The sequence below is a fragment of the Pseudophryne corroboree genome, chromosome 6 (assembly GCF_028390025.1).
Source record: "Pseudophryne corroboree isolate aPseCor3 chromosome 6, aPseCor3.hap2, whole genome shotgun sequence".
In the NCBI taxonomy this organism is placed as follows: Eukaryota; Metazoa; Chordata; class Amphibia; order Anura; family Myobatrachidae; genus Pseudophryne; species Pseudophryne corroboree.
The window spans coordinates 274,855,785-274,874,139 of record NC_086449.1 but is presented as its reverse complement, the minus strand read 5'-3'; the positions used below and the strand labels follow the sequence as shown (position 1 = coordinate 274,874,139).

The window sequence follows — 18,355 nt, the reverse complement described above, 5'->3', positions numbered from 1 at the left end:
TTTAATTTATCTGATTCAGGAAAAACTACATGTAGTTTTTTCACACCCACATAATACCCTTTTTTGTGGTACTTGTAGTATCAGAAATATGTAACACCTCCTTCATTGCCCTTAACAAGTAACGTGTGGCCCTAAAGGAAAATACGTTTGTTTCTTCACCTTCGACACTGGAGTCAGTGTCCGTGTCTGTGTCTGTGTCGACCGACTGAGGTAAAAGGACGTTTTAACGCCCCTGACGGTGTTTGAGACGCCTGGACAGGTACTAATTGGTTTGCCGGCCGTCTCATGTCATCAACCGACCTTGCAGCGTGTTGACATTATCACGTAATTCCTTAAATAAGCCATCCATTCCGGTGTCGACTCCCTAGAGAGTGACATCACCATTACAGGCAATTGCTCCGCCTCCTCACCAACATCGTCCTCATACATGTCGACACACACGTACCGACACACAGCACACACACAGGGAATGCTCTGATAGAGGACAGGACCCCACTAGCCCTTTGGAGAGACAGAGGGAGAGTTTGCCAGCACACACCAAAACGCTATAATTATACAGGGACAACCTTTATATAAGTGTTTTTCCCTTATAGCATCTTAATATATATAATCATATAGCCAAATAAGTGCCCCCCCTCTCTGTTTTAACCCTGTTTCTGTAGTGCAGTGCAGGGGAGAGCCTGGGAGCCTTCCCACCAGCATTTCTGTGAGGGAAAATGGCGCTGTGTGCTGAGGAGAATAGGCCCCGCCCCCTTTTCGGCGGGCTTCTTCTCCCGTTTTTCTGAGACCTGGCAGGGGTTAAATACATCCATATAGCCCCAGGGGCTATATGTGATGTATTTTTTAGCCAGAACAAGGTATTCTCATTGCTGCCCAGGGCGCCCCCTGCAGCGCCCTGCATCCTCCGTGACCGCTGGTGTGAAGTGTGTGACAACAATGGCGCACAGCTGCAGTGCTGTGCGCTACCTCATGAAGACTGAAAAGTCTTCTGCCGCCGGTTTCTGGACCTCTTCACTTTTCGGCATCTGCAAGGGGGTCGGCGGCGCGGCTCCGGGACCGGACTCCATGGCTGGGCCTGTGTTCGATCCCTCTGGAGCTAATGGTGTCCAGTAGCCTAAGAAGCCAATCCATCCTGCACGCAGGTGAGTTCACTTCTTCTCCCCTAAGTCCCTCGTTGCAGTGAGCCTGTTGCCAGCAGGACTCACTGTAAAATAAAAAACCTAAAAACTTTTTCTAAGCAGCTCTTTAGGAGAGCCACCTAGATTGCACCCTGCTCGGACGGGCACAAAAACCTAACTGAGGCTTGGAGGAGGGTCATAGGGGGAGGAGCCAGTGCACACCACCTGATCCTAAAGCTTTATTTTTGTGCCCTGTCTCCTGCGGAGCCGCTAATCCCCATGGTCCTGACGGAGTCCCCAGCATCCACTAGGACGTCAGAGAAAGGGGGAATCTGTCTGCCGTGATGTGTAACAAGGGCACACTGTCTGCCGTAATGTGTAAAAAGGGGACGCTGTCTGCCGTTATGTGTAAAAAGGGCACGCTGTCTGCCGTTATGTGTAAAAAGTGTACGCTGTCTGCCGCTATGTTTAACAAGGGCTATGTTTAACAAGGGCACGCTGTCTGCCGTTATGTGTAAAAAGTGTACGCTGTCTGCCGCTATGTGTAACAAGGGCACGCTGTCTGCTGTTATGTGTAAAAAGTAGAGATGAGCGGGTTCGGTTCCTCGGAATCCGAACCCGCCCGAACTTCAGCTTTTTTTACACGGATCCGAGCGACTCGGATCTTCCCGCCTTGCTCGGTTAACCCGAGCGCGCCCGAACGTCATCATGACGCTGTCGGATTCTCGCGAGGCTCGGATTCTATCGCGAGACTCGGATTCTATATAAGGAGCCGCGCGTCGCCGCCATTTTACACGTGCATTGAGATTGATAGTGAGAGGACGTGGCTGGCGTCCTCTCCGTTTAGAGAAGAAATAGATAGGAGAGTGAGAGTGAGACAGTGACACTTCATTTACTGGAGCTTAGGAGGAGTACTCAGACAGAGAGTGCAGAATTTTGCTGATAGTATTAGTTAGTTATACTAGTGACAGAGTGAGACAGTGACACTTCATTTACTGGAGCTTAGGAGGAGTACTCAGACAGAGAGTGCAGAATTTTGCTGATAGTATTAGTTAGTTATACTAGTGACTGACCAGTGACCACCAGTGCAGTTTTATATTATTTAATATAATCCGTTCTCTGCCTGAAAAAACGATACACAGTGACTCAGTCACATACCATATCTGTGCTCAGCCCAGTGTGCTGCTGCATCATCTATGTATATAATATCTGACTGTGCTCACACAGCTTAATTGTGGGGGAGACTGGGGAGCAGTTAGGTTATAGCAGGAGCCAGGAGTACATATTAAAATTAAACAGTGCACACTTTTTTTCTGCAGGAGTGCCACTGCCAGTGTGACTGACCAGTGACCTGACCACCAGTATATAGTATACTATATTGTATTGTGAATGTCTGCCTGTAAAAGTTAAACACACGTCGTGTGACTTGTGTGGTGTTTTTTTATTCTATAAAATAAAAAACTCATTCTGCTGACAGACAGTGTCCAGCAGGTCCGTCATTATATAATATATACCTGTCCGGCTGCAGTAGTGATATATATATATTTTTTATATCATTATTTATCATCCAGTCGCAGCAGACACAGTACGGTAGTTCACGGCTGTAGCTACCTCTGTGTCGGCACTCGGCAGTCCATCCATAATTGTATACCACCTACCCGTGGTTTTTTTTTTCTTTCTTCTTTATACATACTACATCTCATTATCATCCAGTCTATATTAGCAGCAGACACAGTACAGTACGGTAGTCCACGGCTGTAGCTACCTCTGTGTCGGCACTCGGCAGTCCGTCCATAATTGTATACCACCTACCCGTGGGTTTTTTTTTCTTTCTTCTTTATACATACTACATCTCATTATCAACCAGTCTATATTAGCAGCAGACACAGTACGGTAGTCCACGGCTGTAGCTACCTCTGTGTCGGCACTCGGCAGTCCATCCATAATTGTATACCACCTACCCATGGTTTTTTTTTCTTTCTTCTTTATACATACTACATCTCATTATCATCCAGTCTATATTAGCAGCAGACACAGTACAGTACGGTAGTCCACGGCTGTAGCTACCTCTGTGTCGGCACTCGGCAGTCCATCCATAATTGTATACCACCTACCCGTGTTTTTTTTTTCTTTCTTCTTTATACATACATACTACATCTCTTTATCAACCAGTCTATATTAGCAGCAGACACAGTACGGTAGTCCACGGCTGTAGCTACCTCTGTGTCGGCACTCGGCAGTCCATCCATAATTGTATACCACCTACCCGTGGTTTTTTTTTCTTTCTTCTTTATACATACATACTACATCTCTTTATCAACCAGTCTATATTAGCAGCAGACACAGTACAGTACGGTAGTCCACGGCTGTAGCTACCTCTGTGTCGGCACTCGGCAGTCCATCCATAATTGTATACCACCTACCCGTGGTTTTTTTTTCTTTCTTCTTTATACATACATACTACATCTCTTTATCAACCAGTCTATATTAGCAGCAGACACAGTACGGTAGTCCACAGCTGTAGCTACCTCTGTGTCGGCACTCGGCAGTCCGTCCATAATTGTATACCACCTACCCGTGGTTTTTTTTTTCTTTCTTCTTTATACATACTACATCTCATTATCATCCAGTCTATATTAGCAGCAGACACAGTACAGTACGGTAGTCCACGGCTGTAGCTACCTCTGTGTCGGCACTCGGCAGTCCATCCATAATTGTATACTAGTATCCATCCATCTCCATTGTTTACCTGAGGTGCCTTTTAGTTGTGCCTATTAAAATATGGAGAACAAAAATGTTGAGGTTCCAAAATTAGGGAAAGATCAAGATCCACTTCCACCTCGTGCTGAAGCTGCTGCCACTAGTCATGGCCGAGACGATGAAATGCCAGCAACGTCGTCTGCCAAGGCCGATGCCCAATGGCATAGTACAGAGCATGTCAAATCCAAAACACCAAATATCAGTAAAAAAAGGACTCCAAAACCTAAAATAAAATTGTCGGAGGAGAAGCGTAAACTTGCCAATATGCCATTTACCACACGGAGTGGCAAGGAACGGCTGAGGCCCTGGCCTATGTTCATGGCTAGTGGTTCAGCTTCACATGAGGATGGAGGCACTCAGCCTCTCGCTAGAAAAATGAAAAGACTCAAGCTGGCAAAAGCAGTAGCACCGCAAAGAACTGTGCGTTCTTCGAAATCCCAAATCCACAAGGAGAGTCCAATTGTGTCGGTTGCGATGCCTGACCTTCCCAACACTGGACGTGAAGAGCATGCGCCTTCCACCATTTGCACGCCCCCTGCAAGTGCTGGAAGGAGCACCCGCAGTCCAGTTCCTGATAGTCAGATTGAAGATGTCAGTGTTGAAGTACACCAGGATGAGGAGGATATGGGTGTTGCTGGCGCTGGGGAGGAAATTGACCAGGAGGATTCTGCTGGTGAGGTGGTTTGTTTAAGTCAGGCACCCGGGGAGACACCTGTTGTCCGTGGGAGGAATATGGCCGTTGACATGCCTGGTGAAAATACCAAAAAAATCAGCTCTTCGGTGTGGAAGTATTTCACCAGAAATGCGGACAACATTTGTCAAGCCGTGTGTTCCCTTTGTCAAGCTGTAATAAGTAGGGGTAAGGACGTTAACCACCTCGGAACATCCTCCCTTATACGTCACCTGCAGCGCATTCATAATAAGTCAGTGACAAGTTCAAAAACTTTGGCCGACAGCGGAAGCAGTCCACTGACCAGTAAATCCCTTCCTCTTGTAACCAAGCTCACGCAAACCACCCCACCAACTCCCTCAGTGTCAATTTCCTCCTTCCCCAGGAATGCCAATAGTCCTGCAGGCCATGTCACTGGCAATTCTGACGAGTCCTCTCCTGCCTGGGATTCCTCCGATGCATCCTTGCGTGTAACGCCTACTGCTGCTGGCGCTGCTGTTGTTGCTGCTGGGAGTCGATGGTCATCCCAGAGGGGAAGTCGTAAGCCCACTTGTACTACTTCCAGTAAGCAATTGACTGTCCAACAGTCCTTTGCGAGGAAGATGAAATATCACAGCAGTCATCCTGCTGCAAAGCGGATAACTGAGGCCTTGACAACTATGTTGGTGTTAGACGTGCGTCCGGTATCCGCCGTTAGTTCACAGGGAACTAGACAATTTATTGAGGCAGTGTGCCCCCGTTACCAAATACCATCTAGGTTCCACTTCTCTAGGCAGGCGATACCGAGAATGTACACGGACGTCAGAAAAAGACTCACCAGTGTCCTAAAAAATGCAGTTGTACCCAATGTCCACTTAACCACGGACATGTGGACAAGTGGAGCAGGGCAGGGTCAGGACTATATGACTGTGACAGCCCACTGGGTAGATGTATGGACTCCCGCCACAAGAACAGCAGCGGCGGCACCAGTAGCAGCATCTCGCAAACGCCAACTCTTTCCTAGGCAGGCTACGCTTTGTATCACCGCTTTCCAGAATACGCACACAGCTGAAAACCTCTTACGGCAACTGAGGAAGATCATCGCGGAATGGCTTACCCCAATTGGACTCTCCTGTGGATTTGTGGCATCGGACAACGCCAGCAATATTGTGTGTGCATTAAATATGGGCAAATTCCAGCACGTCCCATGTTTTGCACATACCTTGAATTTGGTGGTGCAGAATTTTTTAAAAAACGACAGGGGCGTGCAAGAGATGCTGTCGGTGGCCAGAAGAATTGCGGGACACTTTCGGCGTACAGGCACCACGTACAGAAGACTGGAGCACCACCAAAAACTACTGAACCTGCCCTGCCATCATCTGAAGCAAGAAGTGGTAACGAGGTGGAATTCAACCCTCTATATGCTTCAGAGGTTGGAGGAGCAGCAAAAGGCCATTCAAGCCTATACAATTGAGCACGACATAGGAGGTGGAATGCACCTGTCTCAAGTGCAGTGGAGAATGATTTCAACGTTGTGCAAGGTTCTGATGCCCTTTGAACTTGCCACACGTGAAGTCAGTTCAGACACTGCCAGCCTGAGTCAGGTCATTCCCCTCATCAGGCTTTTGCAGAAGAAGCTGGAGACATTGAAGGAGGAGCTAACACGGAGCGATTCCGCTAGGCATGTGGGACTTGTGGATGGAGCCCTTAATTCGCTTAACAAGGATTCACGGGTGGTCAATCTGTTGAAATCAGAGCACTACATTTTGGCCACCGTGCTCGATCCTAGATTTAAAGCCTACCTTGGATCTCTCTTTCCGGCAGACACAAGTCTGCTGGGGTTGAAAGACCTGCTGGTGAGAAAATTGTCAAGTCAAGCGGAACGCGACCTGTCAACATCTCCTCCTTCACATTCTCCCGCAACTGGGGGTGCGAGGAAAAGGCTCAGAATTCCGAGCCCACCCGCTGGCGGTGATGCAGGGCAGTCTGGAGCGACTGCTGATGCTGACATCTGGTCCGGACTGAAGGACCTGACAACGATTACGGACATGTCGTCTACTGTCACTGCATATGATTCTCTCAACATTGAAAGAATGGTGGAGGATTATATGAGTGACCGCATCCAAGTAGGCACGTCACACAGTCCGTACTTATACTGGCAGGAAAAAGAGGCAATTTGGAGGCCCTTGCACAAACTGGCTTTATTCTACCTAAGTTTCCCTCCCACAAGTGTGTACTCCGAAAGAGTGTTTAGTGCCGCCGCTCACCTTGTCAGCAATCGGCGTACGAGGTTACATCCAGAAAATGTGGAGAAGATGATGTTCATTAAAATGAATTATAATCAATTCCTCCGCGGAGACACTGACCAGCAGCAATTGCCTCCACAAAGTACACAGGGAGCTGAGATGGTGGATTCCAGTGGGGACGAATTGATAATCTGTGAGGAGGGGGATGTACACGGTGATATATCGGAGGATGATGATGAGGTGGACATCTTGCCTCTGTAGAGCCAGTTTGTGCAAGGAGAGATTAATTGCTTCTTTTTTGGGGGGGTCCAAACCAACCCGTCATATCAGTCACAGTCGTGTGGCAGACCCTGTCACTGAAATGATGGGTTGGTTAAAGTGTGCATGTCCTGTTTATACAACATAAGGGTGGGTGGGAGGGCCCAAGGACAATTCCATCTTGCACCTCTTTTTTCTTTTATTTTTCTTTGCGTCATGTGCTGTTTGGGGAGGGTTTTTTGGAAGGGCCATCCTGCGTGACACTGCAGTGCCACTCCTAGATGGGCCCGGTGTTTGTGTCGGCCACTAGGGTCGCTTATCTTACTCACACAGTCAGCTACCTCATTGCGCCTCTTTTTTTCTTTGCGTCATGTGCTGTTTGGGGAGGGTTTTTTGGAAGGGACATCCTGCGTGACACTGCAGTGCCACTCCTAGATGGGCCCGGTGTTTGTGTCGGCCACTAGGGTCGCTTATCTTACTCACACAGTCAGCTACCTCATTGCACCTCTTTTTTTCTTTGCGTCATGTGCTGTTTGGGGAGGGTTTTTTGGAAGGGCCATCCTGCGTGACACTGCAGTGCCACTCCTAGATGGGCCCGGTGTTTGTGTCGGCCACTAGGGTCGCTTATCTTACTCACACAGTCAGCTACCTCATTGCGCCTCTTTTTTTCTTTGCGTCATGTGCTGTTTGGGGAGGGTTTTTTGGAAGGGACATCCTGCGTGACACTGCAGTGCCACTCCTAGATGGGCCCGGTGTTTGTGTCGGCCACTAGGGTCGCTTATCTTACTCACACAGCGACCTCGGTGCAAATTTTAGGACTAAAAATAATATTGTGAGGTGTGAGGTATTCAGAATAGACTGAAAATGAGTGTAAATTATGGTTTTTGAGGTTAATAATACTTTGGGATCAAAATGACCCCCAAATTCTATGATTTAAGCTGTTTTTTAGGGTTTTTTGAAAAAAACACCCGAATCCAAAACACACCCGAATCCGACAAAAAAAAATTCGGTGAGGTTTTGCCAAAACGCGGTCGAACCCAAAACACGGCCGCGGAACCGAACCCAAAACCAAAACACAAAACCCGAAAAATTTCCGGCGCTCATCTCTAGTAAAAAGGGGACGCTGTCTGCCGCAATGTGTAAAAAGGGGGAATCTGCCTGCCGTAATGTGTAAAAAGGGCACGCTGTCTGCCGTAATGTGTAACAAGGGCACGCTGTCTGCCGTTATGTGTAAAAAGTGTACGCTGTCTGCCGCTATGTTTAACAAGGGCACGCTGTCTGCCGTTATGTGCAAAAAGTGTACGCTGTCTGCCGCTATGTGTAAAAAGTGCATGCTGTCTGCCGCTATGTGTAAAAAGGGCACGCTGTCTGCCGTTATGTGTAAAAAGGGGGACGCTGTCTGCCGTAATGTGTAAAAAGGGGACACTGTCTGTTGTAATGTGTAAAAAGAGGAATCTGTCTGCCGTAAGGTGTAAAAGGGTCTCTACCTGGTGTAGTGGTGCTACTGTGTGGCGTAATTTGAATAATGGAGACTACTGTGCACCGTTTTATGAATTGGTATTATTTTGTGGCCACACCCCTTCCCCACGAAGCCACGCCACTATGTATTTTTGCCCGCGGCTACGGCGCGCACTGCCCCTGTTTTGCATGCAGGGGTGGGGCTCCGATGACGTTTTTTGCACACAGTGCTAAAATGTCTAGTTATGGCACTGTTGCTAGATATCCATTTCTCTGGCCCTGAGCAGGTCCCCCTCACCAGGTCCTCTCCAGGGGTGAGGGGGTGGACTTGGATGGGACGGGGCGCCCAAAGCAGTTTGTCGCACCTGGGCCCACCGCTCGTTAGTTCCGCCACTGATGGGTGGGTTATATTGTTACTGTGTACGGTAAGTACTGGCTGCTTTATTTTTACATTGCAATTTAGATTTCAGTTTGATCACACCACACCCAAATCTAAAGGGGCATACACAGTAGACGATTTCAGTGGACGATATGCATGATAAAAATAAAGATATTATAATGCATATCATCAAGTGTGTATGCATGATAACGATGCATGCTCATCTTTGAAAGCCGTACTGAATGCTATATCACCGTGTTGTTGTGCAGTTAATGCTTTGTACTACAATTGTACTATCATCTTCAAATGTTATTTCCATTTAATAGGTATCATTATCTCAGCTTTTGTGGCCTATTTATCAATTATTATTTGCAGGATTTCCTCTGAAAAGACCCAGTACTACCTGCCCGCCACTGCCCATTGTCGCCGTACAGTAAAGTTTATTATCTGGCTCCATGACATGACGCTGCACCACTGAAGGAGATAGGAGCCTCGGCGCCTGAGGAGGAGCCTGCAACAGAAGAAGGAGGGTAAGTTTCATATCATGGTGGCTGAGAAGAAGTGGGCTGTAAACAACAGTGTCAGTGCAGGACTGCAGAGAGTAAAACATAATGGGGTTGGAAGCATTAGAGTGTCAGTGCAGGGCTGCAGAGCATGAGATAGAAGGGGGCTGGAAACAATAGAGCGTGTGCAGGGCTACAGAGAGTGAGGGCTGTGGCAGTAAGTTTAAACAAGTTGGTATCGGGACCCCCGTGTTTGGGATACCAGCGGTCAGAATACCAACAGCAGCATCTCGATGCGCAGGATTCTGACACCTGTTCGGAAAGTATACTAACACTAAGGGTCATGGTCTTGTTTATTGTTTGAACCCCATGCGCCTGATGCAATGAAAATGAGGGTTGTGGCTCTACAGGACGGCCTATCGTAATCATTTTACTTATACACATTGTAGGGACAGACTCCTATCATAGATGATACATCCAGACAGTACTTAGGGGCCCAATTATCTATGAGTGATAAAACTCGTTGTGCATGATAAATGGTGCTCCAGCCAATCAGCTCCTAACAGTCATGTGTCTGAAAAATGACAGGAGCAGATTGGCTGGAGCACTATTTAGCATATACAACAAGTTTTACAGTTACATATGCTTCTGCATTACCTGGTTCCTGTGCCAATGTTACTGCATTATCTGTGATACCGATCATTGAGTCTAATACCATCTGCCGCTATCTGTACCATCTTGCGTGCTGAATAAAAGACTTCTTTTATTGTATATTCTCCTCCATTCTGGTTACGCCTTCGGGGCTATGCTCAAGTTTACCATATCCTGGTTATGTATCAAAGCTCCCAGATTCACATTCAAGTTTACCATATCCTGGTTATGTATCAAAGCTCCCAGATTCACATTCCAGTCAGCCCATACTTGCCTACCCTCCCGCATCCTGCTGGAGACTCCCGGATCGCATTGGAGTCTCACGCTGCCCCGACACACCACGCAAATCCCCCGGATTATTCACTGCAGAGTCCGGACTGTCATGCATGCACAGGTAACCATTTTCCTGGAGAACAGTACATAGCATTTAGCAACAGGAAATAGCAGCCTAGCTGGAGACACAGCAGCTGATTACATGCTGCCTCTAGTGATGACATTTTTGGGCAGTGATTGGGCAGTGTAGTACCACATGTCCCGCATAGAGGGAGCAAAATGTTGGCCGTGGTACTGTTCTGCAGTAATCATAGAACCGCTCAGCGCTGTGACAGCAACAGCCCGCCGGGGAGCCAGGAGGACAGCTGAGAGCAGCAGTGACGCCCCCTACTACATAGTGAGTGAATACCTCCTCCCCCGCCACTTGGTAATCCCCAGCTCCTCTCTCCCTCCCATAACACTGGGTGCTCACCTTCCCTGCTACTACGTACTCACCTGCCCCCACCCACTCCTTACATCTGGTCATTTACACTGCTCATTCTACTTCTATCCACAGCCATACCCCCCACACACAGGGCTACATAGTTCTGCCCACCCATTGCCCCCTGTGTGTGTAGGATGGCACTGCTCCCAGTGTGTGTAATATGGCAATGCCCCCAGTGTGTGTGTGTGTGTGTGTGTGTGTGTGTGTGTGTGTGTGTGTGTGTGTGTGTGTGTGTTCAGGATGGCACTACTCCCAGTGTGTGTGTGTGTGTGTGTGTGTGTGTGTGTGTGTGTGTGTGTGTGTGTGTGTGTGTGTTCAGGATGGCACTACTCCCAGTGTGTGTATTTAGGATGGCACTGCCCCGTGTGTGTGTGTGTGTGTGTGTGTGTGTGTGTGTGTGTGTGTGTGTGTGTGTGTAGGATGGTGCTGCTCCCAGTGTGTGTGTGTGTGTGTGTGTGTGTGTGTGTGTGTGTGTGTGTGTGTGTAATATGGCACTGCCCCAGTGTGTGTGTTTTATGGCACTACCTCCAGTGTGCATGTGTGTAATATGACACTGCCCCCAGTGTGTGTGTGTGTGTGTGTGTGTGTGTGTGTGTGTGTGTGTGTGTGTGTGTGTGTGTGTGTAATATGGCACTGCCCCGTGTGTGTGTGTGTGTGTGTGTGTGTGTGTGTGTGTGTGTGTGTGTGTGTGTGTGTGTGTGTGTGATATGGCACTGCCCCTGTGTGTAGGATGGCACTGCCCGTGTGTGTGTTTGTGTGTTGGATGGCACTGCCCGTGTGTGTTTGTGTGGATAGCACTACGTGTGTGTGTGTGTGTGTGTGTGTGTGTGTGTGTGTGTGTGTGTGTGTGTGTGTGTGTAGGATGGCACTGCCCACTGGGGTGCCCAAACAGTGGAGGTTTTATAAATACTTACTACTCAGGACTCATTGTCACATACTGGGGATCATTCTGACTTGGGTGCAATGTAAATTAGCAATTTTTACAACTGCACATGCCACCCATACAAAATCCCTCTCTGGTAGCACGCTGCACTTAAATTAATACCTGCCACTGCAGAAAACCCATGAGAGGCAATAGGTATGCCCTTTGGGTGGAGAATGACACGCCCCCTAAACAGAGGTCCGTGCTGTGCATGGCGCATTCTGATGCTGACTAAAATCTCCCTGAAACTATTTTCAAAAGTAGGCAAGTATGGTTTTATCACTTGTTGATAAATGGGCCCCATAATTCCTTATTACCGTTAAAAGTGGCAATAAGAAATTATAATTATCGGATCAAAAAACAGTTAATAAATGGGCCCATTTATCTTTGTCAAGGACAGAATCCTTATTCCCAGACTCCATATTTATGAAATAACTGGTCTTATCGTTCCCTGGCTCTCTAATAATGTAACAAGTGTTTTTTCTTTATTTATCTGGTGTGTTTGTTTGTTTGTTTGTTTGTTTGTTTGTTTGTTTGTTTGTGTTTGTCTGTGGCATCTTTTTTTTATTAGGCACCACAACAGTTCCACAGTGCGGTACAAAGTGGAGGAACATAGCAACATTACAAAGTTCAAGAGTAGTAGCATACAGGTCTGCCCTTGTACAGCTGGCCTCAATACGCCGTATGGTGCGAGACACCTGGCGAGACTGAGCCGTTCCGAGCACTGTAATGTAGCATCTTTTTCTTTAAATTGTGCGTTTTAGTTAATGGTCTACGTTTAGATTTAGTACCACTTTGCGCTATCTGTAAAAATGCTCATTCCCACAGATAAATTGAATTACATAGATGCTGAGAAATAGAATTAAGGCTACAAGGGTGCTTCATTCAAAAATCAAAGAAGCATTTCCCCTTTATACACTTTTATCACTAAATAAGCAATAAGAACACAGAATATTTGCTAAGCGCTGTGCATTTATTTTTAGAAATATACCCTTGATGCTTTCATCCTGAGTAAAATACAAACAAAGCAAGGGATTTTCTAAGTGCTACTCTCAAAGAGTAGCGCAAAGTTCAGTAAGCATGTAATGAGTTGAGGTGATTCTCGTAACAGACCACTGATAAGTCAGGAAAGTCACTATTGTAGACAATTTCACCTGACTCCTGCAGGTAAATATCGGGTAAGTGCCTTGCTTATTGCAGAAACGTCAAAACAAAGCAAGATTTATCAACCTGTCACTAGACACGTATTGACAGACCAACTGAGCAACCATATCCTTCGGATGAACAGGAGATGAAGCATAAGATCCATATAGGAAATTGCTAATCCCAACACACGGTTGTTTCAATAAATAGTGTCCGATACCCTCGCAATTCAGAGAAGTAGCAAACAAAATGAAAAGGCATGGCACAAAGCAAATCTAATAATTTCACCCCAACGAGGCAGCAAAATTCAGAAAACCAATGAAAGACATTTGACTCAGCACCTTCATCCCCTGCCAAACTAGTGGTCAATAAAAGCAATTTAATTTCAAGCAAAAACGCCACAAAACGCATTTGTATCTCAGCAAAAAAAATGGACGATCAGCACTTTGCACCAGGCTAATTATTAATTCTTTTAAAAAATAGCTAATGCTAAAAACTTTATTTTCCATCACTATGGAAATAAAACCATTAAAGTACTGTATGTACAATCAGATGCAAGCTATTATTTTATAGAATGTACTAGCTACAGGGCCAGTTCTAGATCAAGCGGAGCCCCAGGCCGAAAATCTCCTTTGGCGCCCCCACCCCCAAAACGATATGTGGTGCAAGCCAGGGCACAGGTCGGATTGAATCGCTGACCTTTTTTTTACCTAGATTGCATACTTTTCTCTGCATTTTGCGTCTTAGAGCCAGATTCAGACCTGATTGTTGTGCGAATTCGCACATCGGCCGATTATCAAATGACTTCAGCTTTTTCAGGGCGCGTGTGTGACATCAGCTCTGGCCCCGATCAGCCTGTTTGTATTGCATTGTAGGAGTAAGTCTTAGGCTACACACAGACTGCACAGACTGGAAACATCATTCAATGGTGAGTGAGTTACGAACGGATTTGCAGCTGTCCGCTGTCTGGCGGAATTTTCGCATGGCGTACACATGCATTTGCACACTTGCACGGTGTGGGTTTTCACTCTCCCTGAGCAGCGACTATCTGATCGCAGACCTCTGCAAATTTGCAGCACAGCGATCAGGTCTGATTAGGCCCTTAATTCAATATTGGTGTACTAAGTACTTGGGATTAGTATTTTAACTGACCTCTTTATACCCTACACTACATCCTGGACCCCTCTATACCTTACACTGCATCACTGACCCCTCTATAACCTACACTGCATCACTGACCCCTGTATACCCTACTCCACATCACTGACCCCTCTACAGCCTTCACTACGTCAAGGACTCCTGTATACCCTACACTACATTACCGATCCTTCTACACCCTTCACTAAATCAAGGACCCATGTATACCCTACACCACATCAATGACCCGTCTATACTCTACACTACATCACGGACGCCTGTATACCCTACACTATATCACTGAGCCCTCTATACCCCACCCTATATCACTAACCTCTCTATACCCTACACTACATCACTGACCCCTGTATACCCTACACAATATTGATCCAGAAAAAAATGGCAGGAGGGCACCACGATAGGGGAAGGGGGAGCGGTTAGTGGTGATAGGGGCCCACAGGTGATTGTGCTGTATATCCCAGTGATTGCATCATGCAGCTCTGGCCACCAGATGCTCACTCCCCAACAGAGCCATAACTAGACATTATGGTGCCCTGTGCCAGAAAGAGCATTGGTGGCCCCTCTATATTTTAAACAGGGACAGCAGGCATGCACCAAACAAGGGGCATAGTGTTGTGGGGAAGGGGGTGTAGCCACAAAAATAGGAATTTAATACCTACCGGAAATTCCTTTTCTCGTAGTCCGTAGTGGATACTGGGGAATACTATATTACCATGGGGTATAGATCGGGTCCACTGGAGCCTGGCACTTTAAGAAACTAATAGTGTGTGCTGACTCCTCCCCTCTATGCCCCTCCTAGCAGACTCAGTCTAGGAAACTGTGCCTGAGGAGACGGACATACTTTGAGAGAAGGATATAACACATAAAGCGGTGAGGTAACGAACCAACACACAACAATAAGAAGCAGAGCTAACCAGAACAGGGGAAAGCAATGCTAACAATATAAGGGTTTCACACCAACCAAACATGGAACCAGGAAGCAATAGCAACCCAAACCAATAATACTTACAACCAGGTAAGCAGAAACGAAGCACTGAGGCGGGTGCCCAGTATCCACTACGGACTACAAGAAAAGGAATTACCGGTAGGTATTAAATTCCTATTTTCTCTTACGTCCTAGTGGATACTGGGGAATACTAGATTACTATGGGGATGTCCCACAGCTCCCAGAACGGGTGGGAGAGTGCTGAAACCCCTGCAAAACAGCCTAACCAAACTGAAGGTCATCCTTGGCCAAGGTGTCAAACCTGTAGAATTTAACAAAGGTGTTCACACCAGACCAAGTAGCTACCCGGCACAATTGTAAGGCCAAGACACCCCGGGCAGCCGCCCAGAAAGAACCCACGACCTTGTGGAGTGGGCCTGAATAGAACTCGGCAGCGGCAGAGCTGCCGAAGTATAGGCTTGTTGAATAGTCAATTTGAGCCAACGAGCAATGGACTGCTTGGAGGCAGGACGACCAATTTTCACAGATTCATAAAGGACGAAAAGTGAGCCAGACTTCCTGTGACGAGGAGTCCTTTTGATGTAAATCCTCAAAGCCCTCACAACACCCAGGGACTTTGGACCAACTGAAGTGTCAGATAAGTCAGGAACCATGATTGGTTGATTTACATGAAAAGCCGATACCACCTTCAGCAAGAACTGAGGGCGAGTTCTGAGCTCCACCCTATCCTTGTGAAACACCAAGTATGGGCTCTTGCAGGACAAAGCCCCCAATTCTGACACACGCCTGGCCAAAGCCAAGGCCAGTAATATGACTGGCTTCCACGTCAGGTATTTTAAGTCAACCTTATACAAGGGTTCAAACCAATCCGACTGGAGAAAGGTCAACACCACATTGAGGTTCCATGGACCAGTGGGAGGAACAAAGGGTGGCTGAATGTGCAACACCACCTTAAGAAAGGTCTGTACTTCAAGAAGTACTGCCAGTTGTTTCTGAAAGAAGATAAAGAGAGCCGGGATCTGAATCTTGATGGAGCCTAATCGGAGGCCCTTATCCACTCCTGCTTGCAGGAACAGTAGAAACCGGCCCAGACGAAATCCCACAGGAGAACATTTTTGATCCTCACACCAAGAAACATACTTATTCCAAATATGGAGGTAAGGTCTGGAGGTAACCCCCCCTTACAGGCCTGAACCATAGTGGAAACCACCTTGGAAGGAAGACCCTTCCTGGTTAAAATTTCCCTCTCAACCTCCAGTCCGTCAAATATAGCTTCTGTAAATCTGGATAGACAAAGGGTCTTTGTTGAAGAAGGTCCCTGAGCAGTGGCTGAGGCCAGGGTTCCTCCAACGACAGGGTCAGAAGGTCCGCACACCAGACCCGTCGAGGCCAATCCGGGCAATGAGAATTGCCTGAACCCTTTCCTTTTTGAGGCTTTTTAGAACTCTTGAGATTAGAGGAATTGGAGGAAACAGGTAAATGAAGTGGTAATTCCATGGCGTCGTCAGAGCGTCTACCGCAACCGCCTGCGGGTCCCTCGTTCTGGAGCAGTAACAACGGAGCTTCTTGTTGAGGAGAGAAGCCATCAGGTCTATTTGTGGACAACCCCACTGGTGAACGATTTGTTGAAACACCAGAGGGTGGAGGCCCCATTCCCCCGGATAAAGGTCGTGTCTGCTTAGGAAGTCCGCTTCCCAGTTGTCCACTCCTGGAATGTAAGTGGCTGAGATGGCCCTTGCGTTGGCTTCCGCCCAGAGAAGTATTCTTCACACCTCTCGCATTGTGGCCCTGCTTCTGGTACCTCCCTGCCATTTGATGTACGCCACCGCTGTGGCGTTGTCTGACTGCATCTGGATGGCCTGATTCCAAAGGAGGGATTAGGCCTGTACAAGAGCGTAGTAAATTGCCCTGAGTTCCAGGATGTTGATTGGAAGAGAAGATTCCTGAAAGTACCACGTCCCCTGGAACTGCGCCCCTTGAGTCACAGCCCCCCCCCCCCCCCCCCCAACCCCGGAGGCTGGCATCTATTGTCAACAGCGTCCAGGATAGGGTGTTGAAACTCCGACCCTCCATTAGATGTGACCACTTGTAGCCACCGTAGTAGGGATATCTGTGTTTTTGGTGATATGCTGATGCATGTGCAGGTGAGATCCGACCATTTGTCCTACAAATCCTGCTGAAACGGTCGCACATGGAACCTGCAGTACTGTATTGCCTAGTAGGAGGCCACCATCTTGCCCAGCAAGCAGATACAAAGATGAATCGAGACCACAGGAGGTTTCAGCACCATCTGGACCACAGACTGAATAGTCAAGGCCTTGTCCCTGGGAAGGTAAACCTTCTGAGACAGGATCATCCCCAGGAACTGAATTCTCTGAAATGGTTACAAGTGAGATTTCTGGAAATTGAGTATCCAGCCGTGACCTGTAAGCAAACGAGTAGCAAGTCGATGCTGTGCAGCAGCTGTTCCCTGGACACCACCTTTATCAGGAGATTGTCCAGGTATGGAATTATTTGAACACCCCCATGTGCAGTTGTAGCATCATCTCCGCCATAACCTTTGTGAATACCCTTGGGTCTGTGGGGCCTGAAATTGGAAATCTTGGTCCAGAATCGTGAACCGGAGGAATGCTCGGTGAGGGGGCCAAATTGGGATATGTAGGTATGCATCCCTTATATCCAGGGACACCAGAAACTCCCCCTCCTCCAGATTTGCTATCACTGCTTTTAGGGATTCCATCTTGAATTTGAACACCCAAAGATACGGGTTCATGGATTTGAGGTTCAAGATAGGCCGTACCGAGCCGTCTGGCTTCGGAACCACAAAGAGACTTCAGTAAAACCCTTTTGTGTGCAGTTGAGGAGGCACTGGAACAGTAATTCCTGTAGAAAGCAGTTTTTGCACCGCCTGCTGTAAGGAAACCCTTGCTTCCGGTGAAGCTGGTAAGCCTGACCTGAAGAATCTGAGCGGAGGGAGTTCCTGGAATTCCAGCCGGTATCCCTGGGAAATAAGGTCCCTCACCCAAGGATGCCAGCAGGACTCTGCCCATATGTGGGCAAAGTCTTGAAGGCGAGCACCTACCTGAAAGTCACCTTGCTGCTGGGGCCAACCATCACGCGGAGGGCTTCGTGGAAGAGGATTTTGAGGCCTGGTCTGGAGGTCCAGCAGCAGCTGGTTTACAGGACTTACCGCAAGATCCTCTAGCAGCATTGGAGGCACCTCTGGCCCTGCCTCTGAATCTGGCCACCCGAAAGGACTGCAGGGAGTGTCCAGGATAGGGACGCCTGGCAGGTGGCGGAGCAGATGATAGAAATGTAGATTTCCCTGCAGTTGCCCGAGATATCCACTTGTTCAGTTCATCCCAAAACAAGGCATCACCTGTAAAAGCAATGTTTTCAACCCCTTT

The 18,355-nt window shown here is 47.6% G+C and overlaps 1 long non-coding RNA gene across 1 annotated transcript in view; it reads left to right on the top strand.

The window, feature by feature from the left end:
* Nucleotides 1-10,563: 10,563 nt before the first annotated feature.
* LOC134935185 (uncharacterized) overlaps nt 10,564-18,355 on the top strand; it is a 62,100-nt gene continuing 54,308 nt past the window's right edge. Inside the window, exon 1 of the long non-coding RNA XR_010179970.1 lies at nt 10,564-10,692. This is a non-coding gene — a long non-coding RNA (uncharacterized LOC134935185). The remainder of the gene's footprint in view (nt 10,693-18,355) is intronic.